The following is a 15670-nucleotide window of genomic DNA, read 5'->3' as shown; positions in this document are numbered from 1 at the left end:
TTATCGTTCTGGGCAATGAGAGTTTATTACGGATTATTGGAGCACTATGAGTTTTAAATATTTATCGCTTGGAAAACTTGAGCTCATATATAGACATTTATTTCCTATATAGATCTGTCATGGATCTTGATGCAATAAAGTAGGCTGTTTTGTAAATGTTAAAAATTGGAAGATTTCATTAAACAAAAGTTCCCGCAAATATAAGTATTAAATAAATGATATTTAAGATTGCTTTGGACTTCACCCATAGTTTATAATTCTCGTGTAAAGCTTATCTGTAAAACTTAATCAATGCATCCAGTCGATCATTTTACAAATCTTTGGCTTCAGACAAAAAAAAATATTTTTTCCTTTAAAAGTAACAGGAAATCTGCCTGTCTGTGTGTCAAATGCCGAAAACTCTCTCATTCTGCTGGAACGATAAAGCTCTCCTTTACAGTAAAGCTTCTTATTGGACTGGAAAGATTTTAAAACTATTTTAGGGGAAAAAATCACCAAAATACTATCCCCCACAAAATATACATAAAACTAAATTAGCTAAATTAGATAAACATAAAATGTGCAAAAAAAAGTGTGATTCTGGTTAAAGAATATATATACAATGTAAATGTTTACTTTAATATTATCAACTTGCCCTTCAATGCTGCCCTAAATATCTTACACCTTCAAGTAATTGGATTTATGTATATGAATGTTACTTAGGATCCCTACAAAGGCAGTAAAGTTCAATTACGGTTCTAATATTTTTCTTACCATAAAAAAAAGCCTTTTGGATGTTTTATCCCTGTTTTTGCAATGTTTAAAGATTCAACTGAAACTTTGGTATAATTCCACAAGCACCAAGTAAAACAACCCTCTTCCCTCCTCAAACTTCAAGAAATAAGTTCTATCTTTCAGTTATTGGTCACATTAAAGTATAGGAATAGAGTGGACAGCGGTTACATAACTGTATGTCCGTCCACGAGTTGGGGACCCTTTGGCGATTTTCAATTGGGTCTATTAATATCAGCCAATAGCGTGGGACATCAAAGTCGCTACAAAAGAACAGAAAGCAATTTGTTAGCAGACGAAAAAGATCCCCACCACTGGAAAACGTTAGTTATATGGGTTATACATCTATACTTATACATTTATTATCACCTTCATATTCTCATTATTTTTTCAAAAAAGGGGGGCGTGGTCTAGCCCTACTCGAATATATTCTTCAAATTATGAAATGTTTTCCCAAGAGCAAAACCAAATGCAATAGGGGATTAATCCTTTTATTCAAATGTTGTCTGAAATTCTATATACTCCTATGTTAAAATTTTCATTCAAATTCAGGGATCATGAGGTATAAGACAATGGACCAATGGTTATAGACATGTGTGGATTAAAATTATTGGTAGAAAAGTTTGAACCAACTAATCGAAATTTGATACCAAAACCCAAAGTTTTGTAGAAGAAAGAGAGGACATGTTTTTAAAAACTTTACAGTCCAATGTCTCCTCCCTGTCTGTTAATAAGACAAAACTATGACACAGCTGAAGACTTTAAAATAAAAACTGCATGAAACAACAGCATTAATAGTCGAGTATAATTGGAGTATTAAAACTATTTTCAATTATTCATGTAAATCATAAAGCGCAAAGACGATAGTTGCTTCGCCTCCATCATAATAATTTAAAATTCAGCACAAGACCTCAAATAAGAAAAAATAGCATATAACATCATTAGTAACTATGGGGAGCTTCCCTAGAATATAGAAATCAACCGGTTTTATGACAAGAAAGATCATATTGTACATACAAAAAAAATTGTACCTTCGCTCCTAGAGTTCTTGAGGGAGGGGGTTAAGGAGTTAACGAGATCCTTCGGTACAGACAGACAAAAATCCTGTAACTTTTATATGAGGATTATAAAAATTATTCATCGTTTCAATATTTATTTAACATTTGTATTGAAATGCTATCAGTTTGTAAGAAAAATGCTAGATATGTGTAGCTGTGTAGCTATCGTGAAAATAAGAAACCATGTAAATGTAAACCAATCTATATATCTATAAACTGATTCATTTTAATTACTTTTGGCTGTTCCCCTATCATTTACGGGCAATGAATTTAAAGGGGTGGGGTAAAAAAATACCCCAGACCACTCCAACCGACGGACAGACCGACCATTATTATAGAAAAGGTTCGCTTTAAAAAGTGGACGGTAAGCATAGTATAACCCTGTTTAGCGATGTGTTAGGTAACCTCTAATATTGGAAATGTTTGTGTTTTGTGATATTTTACTCTGTGAGACCCATCTATCTTCCTAACTACCAACAAATATCATTCAAATATATAAAAATACCATACAAAATTTATACAAAATAAATTACACAGATTTGAATATGTATTTGTCCTCTATATTCATCAACGTGCGAGCACGCTCCTAGAGGCCTCCAGGGGCACTTAAGGGGTTGGGATCAACTCCCCTCCCACTTGAAATTTTAGTTTTGAATAGGAAAAGTTAAACTATTTGGGGGCACATTATTTTTTCCTGTGACATTTTTTCTTTGGAGGGTGTATTTAGTTACTCTCTTCCAAATAGTTACATAAATTTTCCAGGCCATATGAGAAGCTTTACCGTAAAGGAAAACCATACCGTTCTAGCGGTTAGAAAGATCTTTTGGTACACACAGGCAAACATCCCGTACCTTATTATAAGGATTACTTTCTTTGTTCCTGTCTGTTTGTTAGAAAAGATCTCACATACTGCTAGATATATAAGGTTCTTCTTACCAGTGATCCTTGTCATAGGTCCTCTTATGAGAATATTTTGGGAAAAAGTCAGATTTTTAAAACTAAAATTTAAGGCATACTATTTTAAGTGGCCCTTTAAGGCCCCTGTGAATTAGCCGATTTATAAAGTAACATAAAAAAGTAGATTGATAGTAAGTCTGTCACTTTGTTTGTGATTAAGATCTCATAAACAGATTGACTGGAAATATTTTAGTGGGTAGTTTCCATGAAAACAAATTTAATACCATATACTTTTGATTTTTGTACTGTTCAACCTCTAGAAGACAGTTACAATACAAATTATCAGTTTGATGTCAAATGCCTAATGATACAATTTGTCTCAATAGTGAATATTTTCATTAGTTGAAAAGGTTAGATGATCTATGTATTAAATTGTATAATTAGTACCTTCAGACAACGGTTTGTCATTAATAATTGATTATCTAGTGTTAATTTATATATTTCTATTAAAGGAATAGATATACATTATACTATAGTTTATAAAGCTTTTTTAATTGTAAAAATATATCAAAATTAAGGCTTGTCCCTTTTTTAAGCACATGAACTTGAAATTGCACTCAGTTATCTAAAGGGATCCATAATGATGATAAATAAAACCATCCCTTATGTTGATCAAATTATAGGTTGAAAAAAAAGTACCTTGAGTTTTGAGCCAACGAATAACAAAATGTAGTTAATAGTTATAAAACTTTAGATTTTAGTATTAATTACAGTCCAATGTCCACTCCCTGAACTGCACTCCAAAGTAATCTCCAGAGATGAAAAACTGGAAATGAAACAAGGATGAAAACATTAATGATTAAGATTGTTTTTTGAAAGTTTTTCTTTAAATATTGGGAGATTTTTCATCTAAATAAATCTCTTTTTTGAGATTAGTTTTTGAAAGATTTTTTCTCTTTTTTAAATTATACGTCAAACAGATCATCAGTAACTAATATTTAAAATACTAGCGTCTGCGCTCCTTGAATCTAAGAAAACGGAAAGTAGGAAAATAGCCTAAAACTAAACTAATGTATAATAATTAAATAGTCTTAAACCATCCAGGGACCCATAAAAAGTTTCCATAAAATTGAAAACTCTATTGGTTCAGTGATTAAAAAACTACTTTCTATAATAAAATCATAACAAATGGGTTTCTGCCTAAACAAGTACTTACAGACAACACAAGTTTAGAAATGCTACGTTCCCAAAAAAAGTGGCGCATCCGAATTGTAAAAGTTTTTTGATTGAATCACTTTGATGAGAAGTTATGAAAAGAGGAAGGATCAAATTCTTAATGGTGTGCATACATTTCCGCATGATAATCCATCTGCATAATAGCAAAGTAATGGTAAGAAGCAGTTTGTGCTGTTGTAATAATTTGCAGCTTTGATGATTTAATACATGTGAGGAAGCAGAGAGTGAGCGAACAATGGGCTGTTTATTACACTAGTCCCCAAAGTTTTGCAATAACGTTTTCTTATTCAATGGCTTAACAACTTTGGTGACTATAGTAAATTTTGATTGGTTGGCTCATTAAGTTGAGTGTTCAAACGTTCAAACCACTTATATCATCTACAGAAGGGGTAATTTTGTTTATCAGCATTGGGGGATGTACATTAAATTATCAGCTGTTGTCTTACCCCTTTAAATCCCTGGTGCTGAAGTCAATAAACACTATTGTTAATAAAAAAAACTCATACAATATCATAGAAAATGTTTTAATTAATTGCAGTTACTTTATAAGTAATAGGTTGTCTGTTTGTTTGTGTGTAGCAAATAATCTCTCTCTCTCTCTCTCTCTCTCTCTCTCTCTCTCTCTCCCTCTCTTTCTCTCTCTCTATCTCTCTCTCTCTCTCTCTCTCTCTCTCTCTCTCTCTCTCTCTCTCTATCTCTCTCTATCTCTCTCTTTTTCTCTCTCTCTCTCCCCCTCTTTCTCTCTCTCTATCTCTCTCTCTATCTCTCTCTCTCTCTCTCTCTCTCTCTCTCTCTCTCTCTCTCTCTCTCTCTCTCTCTCTCTCTCTCTCTCTCTCTCTCTGCTGATCTGAAATGGTTTTCATATGTCCAGGGAAGGTTTGTAACTATTTAGAGAGGGTATTTACTTCTCTTCAAGAGAAATTGCATCAAGTTAAAAAAATATACTATCAAAAAAATATTTTAAAATATAGTAGTTAATACAATTTTTAAAATATCCGAATGTTCAAGCAGTTGAAGTTAAAGGCTATAATTCTCTAGTTGCAATCTTTAATGAACTCGCAATCAAAATAAGGGTTTTAAAAGCTTAGAGATGATTTAAACCTTTAATAAATATGTCCTTAGATTTTATGTTAATTCTGTAATACAACTAAAAAATTTGTTAGCTTGCTACTTGTATTTTTTAATCATCATTGTAGGCACATCCAACTAAAATGTGGAAAATTGAGAATAAAGTTTTGGAAATTGAGCACTAAGTTTTGAAAAGGGATAAAAGAATTGTTTGGCTTTTGCTTGGCAGCTGTCAGGGCAGGGGAAAGGGAAGGCCTATGGGGGAAATATTAATAGATGCTCCTGTAGATCACCAAAACAAGACAGCCAAAATTTTAAAATCTAATTTCTTAAATTTAGGGTCGACTTGACGTCAGGTTGCTTATTAGTCGTTGGTTAAATTACCAAAGATAGACCGGCGGACTAAGTGAATTTTGGAGACATTTAGTTCATCGATACCAGATGTCTATAAAAGACAGCAGCCGAGTAAAGAAAATTTACCTGGAATTATCATATGTCATTTAAAGCATTACAGACAGACCAGCGGACAAAGACTGTATGTTCATTTGTCATAGAAATATTAATTTAGTATCATAGATAGCTATTTATTTCTGCCATTGTCCTTTCCTTTTTCTTTAAAAGATATTTTCTTTATTCTTTCAAAGATATCTTAAAAACCTGAGCTGGATCTTTAAATCATTTTAGTGGTGAGCCAGATCGGGGTGAGCCGAATTTCAGCCAATCACAGCGCGGCATTTCATAAAATGCTCTCATTGGTGGAAAGTTGGCTCACCCCGATCTGGCTCACCACTAAAATAAATTTAAAGATCCAGCTCTAAACTTTTATGAGGTATACAGAATTTTTTGGTTTCTTTGAATGAACATACCATAGGGAAGCAGTTAATATCGGGATGGGGACAATTTCAGGGAGGAAGGGGACAGTGGATTCCAAATTCTTTTATAAACTAGTTCTGCCATTCGTAAGCTCAGAAAACTTTGGGTGTAAGCCTAGTTTTTTAATGGGTTCTACAAAGTAAATGCGTCCAAACTTTTCTACCGTTAGTTTTAATAAAGGTGAAATTATGCTTATCATAATTGAGTAAAGCACTAATTTATCACCCAATGTCCTATCCCTTAAGATCCCTGGGTGAAAGGGAAAGAAGAGAAATTATTTGAATATGGGATTGAATTGGACATTGAAACAAATAGGAAGTGCAAACCATTATTTCTTAGGCTTTCAATTTGTGTCAAATGATTTTGTAAAGTCAAAGTGACATTAATTTTGTTATTTGATGATTTCTTAGGTAAGGTTAGGTAAAGGAAGATACACTGATCAAGGTGACAATCAATTTACAAACCCCAAAAATGCACCAGCTTTCTAGGATTTTATTATATATCAAATGCTTTTCTAAAGTCAACGTTTAACATTAATTATGTTATTTATTTGATCTATTACCGTAAGGAATATACACTGACAGTTTAGCTGTGTTTAGTGCCCTAGGAAAATGGGGATAGATGTCACCGCTTTTGGCCTACCTATTGACGTCATAGTAGAGGGAAATGGAAAGTGGAGGGGGAAAGAAACCTCATACAAAAGAGATGAGGTAAAGGGTATTTCCTTACGTCAATAGAAAAGGTAGGCCAAAAGCAGTGACATCCATCCCCATTTTGCTAGTGCACTATAGACAGCTACTGACACAGCGATAGAGGGGACTTGACAATGTTGCTTTAATCAATTTACAATCATTTTACCCCCAACAATGTACCAGCTTTCTAGTATTTAAATGTATATCAAATGCTTTTATAATTACATTAATTGTGTTATTTATTTGATCTAATATAGGTAAGCATGAGAAAGGAGAAATGATCATATGTTTTGCCGCATTCTACCCAACAAAATTAATTACTCTTTTCGCCAGCCTATTATTACATCTAGCAGCTACGCCCCTAGAAACCTCTATGGGTATCTGTTTTGGAGGAAAAAGTCGACCATTCCCATTTTTATTTTAGTTTTGAAAAGAAAAAGAAAAGATTAAAAATTTACTTTATGTGGAGGGGGGGGGGGGGATTTTTAGGGACGATTTCTCTAGGGAGGGTATCCTCTCCCAAAATATGAGACCTATGAGAAGCTACTTTGTTAGGTAGAACCATATAGGTTAACTGGTTAGTGCGATACAGACAGACAAACTGTGACAAACAGACAGACATCCAGATACTTTTATATAAGGATTATTAGCATAAAACAAATCAACAAACAAAATATGTATCTTCCTTTAAAATTTTCATTTTATTTACCTAGAATAATCTCTTTTCTTGTGTTAAAAAATATTAAATATTTTATTCGGATTTTCGAATCTAGCCTATTCTGCCAAGCCATATTACTGATTATGCTTTGGCAAAATATTTTCATCTGAGCAAAGTTTTTGCATCCGCCCTTCCCCTCCCTCAAATGAGTACCCCCACCTCTCCAAACCATCCACAAAATATATCAGGATAATAAAACATCAGATTTATAGGAAAATACAAATAAATTTAATATAGTAGCGCAGCTTTTATACTTTTAAGGTTGTACGTCTGTCTATAATGAATATCTTTGCTAATGTTGCTAATGTCGTATGGGTGAGTTTTACCTGGACTGAACAGTCAACTTGTCAACTCAAGGCCAGACTCTTGGTCCTTCACCTCATTTGTTTGTTGTCATTTTTAGTAGCGAAGCTACTCTATAATTCACTTTCTCCGTCCGTCAGTCCGTAACGCTATGGGGGAAATGGGATTAACTCAGCTCCCATAAAAGATAGAATGCTGAAATTTTTTGACAACATTTCCATTATTAAGGAGCATAATTGACTATAAAACATCATGGGCGGTCGGACCGATTTTTAGCAGGTTTTAGGCTATTTTTATATTTTTCACATTTTTCTCCATATCTTCAGTGTTTATGGTCCGATTTTCAAAATTTTTTCAGTTACAGATATCAAAATTAAATTTCCCGTTTTTTAAAGAAAACAACCATGACGGCCAGACTGCCTTTTTAGCAGGTTTTAGGCTGTTTTTTATATTTTTAACATTTTTCTCCATATCTTCAGTGTTTATGGTCTGATTTTCAAAATTTTTTCAGTTATAGATATCAAAATTAAATTTCCCGTTTTTTCAAGAAAACAACCATGACGGCCAGACTGCCTTTTTAGCAGGTTTTAAGCTGTTTTTTATATTTTTAACATTTTTCTCCATATCTTAAGTGTTTATAGTCCGATTTTCAAAATTTTTTCAGTTATAGATATCAAAATTAAATTTCCCGTCGTTTAAAGAAACAACCATGAAGGCCAGACTGCCTTTTTAGCAGGTTTTAGGCTATTTTTATATTTTTCACATTTTTCTCCATATCTTCAGTGTTTATGGTCCGATTTTCAAAATTTTTTCAGTTATAGATATCAAAATTAAATTTCCCGTCTTTTAAAGAAAATAACCATGACGGTCAGACTGCCTTTTATCAGTTTTTTGGCTATTTTTATATGTTTTACATATTTCCCCATATCTTTGTTTATTTTGATCCACACTTTTTTTGGTTATCAGTATCAAAATAATTTTTCCCATTGTTATGAGCAACTTTAATATAATTTACTTTGGCCATAGTCATCGTACAAAATAAAACAAGGTTTCATGTTTATTTTATCCAATAAATCTATTCTTGATTTAAGTAAAAACCTTTTAAATCTACCTGAACGTATTCCCATCTACGATTTTTTGTGCTTCGCTACTTATGGATGTTGTCATCCTTGTTTTCTACTAAATCTTTTTATTTATTTAATTTTCTTTATTTTTCGCCTCTCTATTTTATTTCAGTTTATGTATATGGCTATTGGTGAGAAAGTATATAAATGGAAACATATGAATTTTCAATTTTCAGATTCATTAATCATTTCTTAGGCACCTTCCAGGTTATGGAGTGAACTAACACCAGCAACTTTAAAATACCAACCCATAGGACACCTCCCCTGAAGTAAAATTGGATCATGGAAAGTAAACGAAGTAGAGGGTTTCATCGTATTATCACAGGAGCTTTTCTCCTATTTCTAGTCACTGCGGGGGGCTCTAACCCTGTGGGGCAATCATTAAGATTTACATAACCTAACCTAAAAAAAAACTATTAATAGCTTTGTGAAAACACGACGAAAACTGCTACTTCGTTTTTTTCCCCATGATCCGTAAAATTATATTTTTAACAAAGCAAGCATGACAACATCCATAAAACGCGAGGCATAATAGATTCGAAAGTCGGACATTACCACTATTACAGTGACAGCATATAATTAAGAAGTCAGAACAAAAATCATTTATAAATTAGTCGCCAATTTACTTGAATACAGAGCTCGATCTTTAAATCGTTTATAGGTGATTTAAACCGGGGCGATTCATTTGGCGCACCATCAAATTATTAATATCAATCTTTAAATCGAATTTGCATGGGCGATTTGAATCGGGCAGTGGCACGGGCCCGGCGCGGCAATGGCACTCACCGAGTGGCATTGCCGGTTTAAATCGGGGTGAATCATGCACTGAGCCCCAACAAAAGACCCATTGCATATGTAATAAATGGATATTTTTTTAATTACTTTAATATTTTATTGCAAAACTATCGTGAAAACATTTTTATAGTTATTTTTAAAATAAATTAAATATTAATGTTTTATATAAAATACCATACTGACACGGTATTTTATATAAAATACCTTACTGGCACTGCTTAAGTAATAAAGTTGTACTGGCGCGGATCGATATTTTAGTGAGTGCGCAAGCGATTTAACAACACCGCGCCGAAAATCTTTTAAAAATCAGGTGCGCTGTGGCTTACCACCAGCGCGCCTATGGTTCACCTCTGAATCGCCCCGATTCAGCGCGGCATAAAAACGATTTAAAGATCAAGCTCAGGACATTCTTTCAATATTTTGACTCAATTTTAGTGATGCTCCGTTTTTTTAACATTGTGCTTTATTATCTTAGGAATTACCATTCTTAAGATTAGATTAATTTTCACAACAAAAATACTAACGTTTATCTTTAATAGCAGCCAAGAAGTCTACAAAGAAGAAAAATCACAATCTATTAATCTTCTTTAATGTGGGGAGAGGGGGGGGGGTTAGTTGGTATGGGTCCTTCACGCCCAGAGGTGGAAAATGTCCCTTTTTCTCTGGCATTTTTGTCTGCCTAAATAGTCGGAGATAAATTATAAAATATTTTCTATCTACTACAAGCAAGGAAAAAGCTGAAACTATATTTTCTCCTTTTTCCTCTAGTTTATCGTTCTATTTATCTAAATTTTTCACCTTAAAAACTTTTTCTACCTATATTCCTCTTTTTCGTCCATCTAATTAATCCTTTATCATTAAAGCACATTATTTTTAGTAGCGAATCTACTCTATTAGTGTTCTTGACTTTTTTTGCCTGTCTGTAACGTTAGGTTGGGTGATTTCTATTAGGTTCAGTGGGTAAAGCTTTCAATCACTAATTGTTATCTACAGAAGGGGTAATTTTGTGAATTTTAATTTGGGATGTACATCAATTTATCGGTCATTGTCTTATTCCTATAGATCCCTGGAAAAAAGGGGAGAAATCTGACACTTATGACACAAGTAACCTTGCTATATATATTTGGGATTCATTCTTTATTAGAGCCCTGTAGCCCATATATGACCTTATCATGAAATAAAATAGTTTATGTCTCCTGCATTTCATACACTTTATGCAATACTAAAGGGACACTCATCTTAAAATATGCTAAGAATATTTTTATAAGCTTTAGAAATTTTACTACACCTAAAATGTACCAAAAACCAGAGATGAGGTGATATTAGGCTCTTTATACCCCAAAGTTTTATAACATCGTTTTTTTTTATTCATTGGCTTAACAACAATTGGGACTTACATCGAAATTTGATTTGTTGGTTCATTAAGTCAAACGTTTCAACCTCGAATTTTAATCTAAAGTAGGGGTAATTTGTGTATCATCATTGAGGATGGACATCTATATATTTTTTAAGTATATTGATATCCGTTCGTTTGTCCATTTAAAGCAAACCATGCTTAACATATTAAGTTTTTTTTTAGGAAATCTTTATGCTAATTCTGTCTTAATTTTGCAAGATGGTAAAAGTATCAAAAAAGGGGACAAACCAAATTGGTTTAGCCAAACTTTTGTCCCCTTATTTAAGAATACACCTTTACCATCTTCTAAATTTTAATCTATTTTTTTTTGCTGAGAAAATGTGTGCAGAGTGTCCTTGTAATATATTCATATTTGCAAGATCCTTTACTATCCACCAGGATCCTCAGGGATCTAAAGGGATAAGACGATGGCGACATCCCCAATAATAATAACACAAAATTACCCCTTCTGTAGATTACAATTGTAGATTGAAACGTTTGGACACCCAACTTAATGAACCAACCACACAAAAAAATCATTAAAAGCATCAATGTACCCACACTTCCTGAGGATCCTGCAGTCCCCACAGGCTGCAGACTCTTACTATGTATGTGCATATTCAGGTATGGAGGATTGGTAATGATGCATATAGACATTACAGCAAAGATGTAAGGGGTTAACCTTCTGTATTTCCTAAAGCAAATACTTTTTAAAACAATTAGGTTGCATTGAGATCTACAATTTTAAAAACCCTAGAATGAAATATATAGTAGTAGATTTGTTATACCTTAACCTTGTTTCATAATACACAGATAGAGATATATTTTGATGAGTCCATATGATACTACTGAAAAATTTTTAAATCAAAATCATCTTATATTATTATATGCAGGTCTTGAGAGCTTTGCTAAATATTGCTCTAGATATTTAACAGTTTAACTGCATAATTTAAAAACTACAGTCCCCAGTAAACTAAGATTTTTTTCATGTATCAAATCAAGTAAATCTAAAACCTGTGGAAATGAATGAACACCATTGAAATTTATGTTGATATGGCTGTGACATATGCATAACTTTAGCGGTTTTCATAGTCGCTATTTCATTTATAATTACAGTATCATATTGACTGTGAATGTTGTAATTATACTGTAAATGATACTGTTAAAAATCTACGAAACTGGTGATATTTCCTTTCACTATAACCCAGACCTGCATTTGAAAGTGATACAACAGTAGAATTATGTATCTATGTATTATGCAATATATTTTTTGCTCTTTTGCAGATATAGTTATTCAGGCGGGTATTGGATATAAGTAAATATGGAAACATAGTACTGAACTATATTTTTACAATAATTAAATCTCTAGCCTTCAGATTTTAAAAATATTTAAATGCTGAATTTTGATTTTATAGGACAATATATTGCTTTAAAAGTATTTTAATCTTTTACAATATATTTTTAATAACGCAGCTATAATTTAGAAAAGATTGGTTTCATTCGTTCCTATGTATGTCTTACAATTTCATTTATGTAATTAACAGTTTTTGTTTATTTATAGGACGATCAAGTTTAGTGGAGCAGTGAAGTTGCTACGAGAGCGGTTAAAATATTGTGCACGCCACTTCTAAAGGTCTAAAGGCTATTGAGATGACTGAAATATTGGCAGAAAAAAGTGCTCAGGGCCTTGGATAACAATACTTTAAATAAATCCTTTTTTTGAAATTAATAAGTGAGAAAAAAATTTCAGGTTGAATTTAGAAATTTAAAATTTTAGAAATGTAAAGCAGTAATTGCTATAAATTGCTTTTTTCAGTAACTAGCGGATTCGCTTTTAGAGGCCTATATCGGAACATATTTTTAAAGAAAAATTAGTTAATTTACCAAAAATATTTGCTCGAACTCTAGATGGAGTTAGGCTAGTTATGTTTTTTTGAGATTTCTCTAGGGAGTGTGGTGATACCTCCCCCAAAATATTTATAAACCTTACAAGAACTTATGAGAAGATACCCTGTGAAGGAGAACAATATCAATTTAGCGGTTAGCGCGATCCTTCGTTACAGACTGACAGGATTCCTGTTACTTTATAATAAGGATTGATTGATAAATAATACTCGTAGTTACTTACATTCTTAAAATTTGGTATTTTAGTTTTAAAAATGCAAAACTATTTATGTTTATAAGATTATATACATTTGACTTAAATATGAAATATTTGTGTTTTGCGAATTTCTCTGTGAATATATGTTTGAAAGTTATTGTGCTTGTCACTATTCAAACATATAACAGTGTTGTATCTATAGAGTAGATCAAAACTGGTTTTTTTGGGGGGGGGTGGGTATAGTAAAATTCTTAATAAGAGAGCTAGTAGGAAGGTAAATCAACTTTGTGTCTGATAAAATGGAAAAGAAAGCTTGCAAAAATCCCCCATCTCCAAAAATATCTACAAGGGTAAAAGAGAGTGACCCTACAAATTCCTATTCATCTGCAATTTTTTATATTGATAAAACTATACACTATATGCTACATCCCAAAGCATCTCTATGATCAAGACTGAAGAATATTTAAGTATGTCAGTATTAATTTTTTTGGAGGTTTGCTTTTCTGACGATAACATTCTAGTTATCTTATAAATAAGCGATTAATTTTCAAAAAGTTATACCAAGCTAACCTTTGATTTTAATGAATATATTCTACATCTATCAATTTAGGTCTCTTCTATAAATCATATCTTGAAAGGAAAGAAATCAGCTGATATTTAACGCAAAACTGTTATACATTTTATTTCATTGCTTGCCTGCAGATGCAAAGTGAAAGTAATATGGATGGATACGGCAATGGATATAGAATATGTGGATATTGTGACTTATTCTCGCACACCTTGATAAAATGTTTCTCCCAAGTGGCTAATATAAACAATAAGATATATAAGTTAAAAAGAATTTTAATGTTAGTGGAAGATTTGAAATCTGCATCAAATCTAAGGATTTTTTTAAATTCGTTTTTTGTACAATTCTTTATCTAAAAGCGGAAATACAATTTAAGTTAATTAATTTTGACATCTGTGATTGGTGGATTGAAAATTATCTGCGCTCTGATTGGAGAAGCTTAAGTGTTGCACATCATTCAACCAATTAGAGCGCAGGTAGTTTTAATCCACCTACCCTATTGGTCAAAATTTATGAACTTAAATTGTATTTCCGCTATTAGATAAAGAATTATACAAAAAACGAATTTTATCCAAAAAAAATCCTTAAAATTTGATGCAGATTTCAAATCTCCCTCTAACATTAAAATTCCTTCCAACTTATATATCCTAATAAACAATCTTTTCCTTCCTTCATCTGAAAAGAAGCCTACTTCTGGTTGTTCTGAAAAAGGGTATTTTTCCCAGGCATCTAAAGGGATAAGACAGTTGGTGATAAATTAATGTACATCCCCAATGATGATAATCCAAATTAACCCTTGTATTAATTTAAATTATTGGTTGAAAATTTAGGACATTGCTAGTTTGGAACAAGAAGTCAAAATTTAATAAAAATACCCAAAGTTTTTATGCTAAGAAATAAAATAAAGCATCTATAAAACTTAGGGTACCAGCGCAATTTTCAGTCCAATGTCTCCGTTCTCCCTGCATTTTTTCTGTGAAATATCTCTTCATTATATTAATACACTTTGATCCAATAATAATCAGCTTTTCCTGCCCATTATATTGCACTTTTTCAGCTGCATAGCTACTCTATAACTTCGCAAGGAATTTACCTCCATCCAACCAAAAAAAAAGGTAATTCAATCTACATAATTTGTACTTTCTAGATATAATTGTAAAATATTGGGGTATAGTCCCTTTCTTGGCAACGCTCCTTAAGTGGCGATTCTCCGTTTTTTTTAGTAGCTTTTCTCTAATTTCTAGCCACGGCGGGGGGCTCTAACCCTACGGGGCTAACTGTCTAACCCTGTGGGGTAATAACCTAACCTAACCTAAAATAACCTATCAAAAGCCATTTTAAAATTACGATGAATTGCCCCTTAAGGGGCGTTGCCACGAAAGGGACTATTCCCAAATATTGTGCTTGTTACTGCTGCGCTACTTATAAACATAATTATCCTAGTTATACAAATGTATATAAAGATGAATTTTCCCTCCTAATAAAGAAACTTTTCTGCAATATGAGTTAGTCCGTCTGCATGTTTAACATGTTGATTTTTAGATATTTTGACGTAAATAGTTTACCTACATTTTATTATTGTCCTATAAACATGTTTTTGAAATGCTGATTCCTAGGACGAAGCTTCATATATTAAACGAAGATTCTCTATAATCAAGTCTAAATGCTTTATCATGTTGTTATCAAATAACTTGTAATTAAGTTATAACCAAGGATTTACATAAAATATTTCGAAATAGTTTTCTTTGTCTTCAATAATTTATGTGTATTTTATAAATGTCTAGTTTATCTATGGTCCGATTTGTTGAGCTTCACTTTTATGGATGTTGTCATCTTTGTTTTCCTTATAGCAGAGGAAAGGATAAAGAAAAGGTGCTAAATAAAAGTAATGAGGGCAATTGAAAGGATACAATATAATAGACTAGCAGATACGCCCCCTAGAGGCCTCTAGGGGCACTTGAGGTAGGGGGTGATTAATTTTTTTCTGTGGATATTTGTCTTTGGAAATTGTTTTAAACCTTCCCAGGACCTATAAGAAGCTATATTGTAAAGTAGAACCATATTAATTCA

Source organism: Acartia tonsa, chromosome 9, assembly GCF_053477335.1.
Source record: "Acartia tonsa isolate MP-2025a chromosome 9, ASM5347733v1, whole genome shotgun sequence".
Taxonomy (NCBI): Eukaryota; Metazoa; Arthropoda; class Copepoda; order Calanoida; family Acartiidae; genus Acartia; species Acartia tonsa.
Note: the sequence above shows the minus strand (reverse complement) of the source record.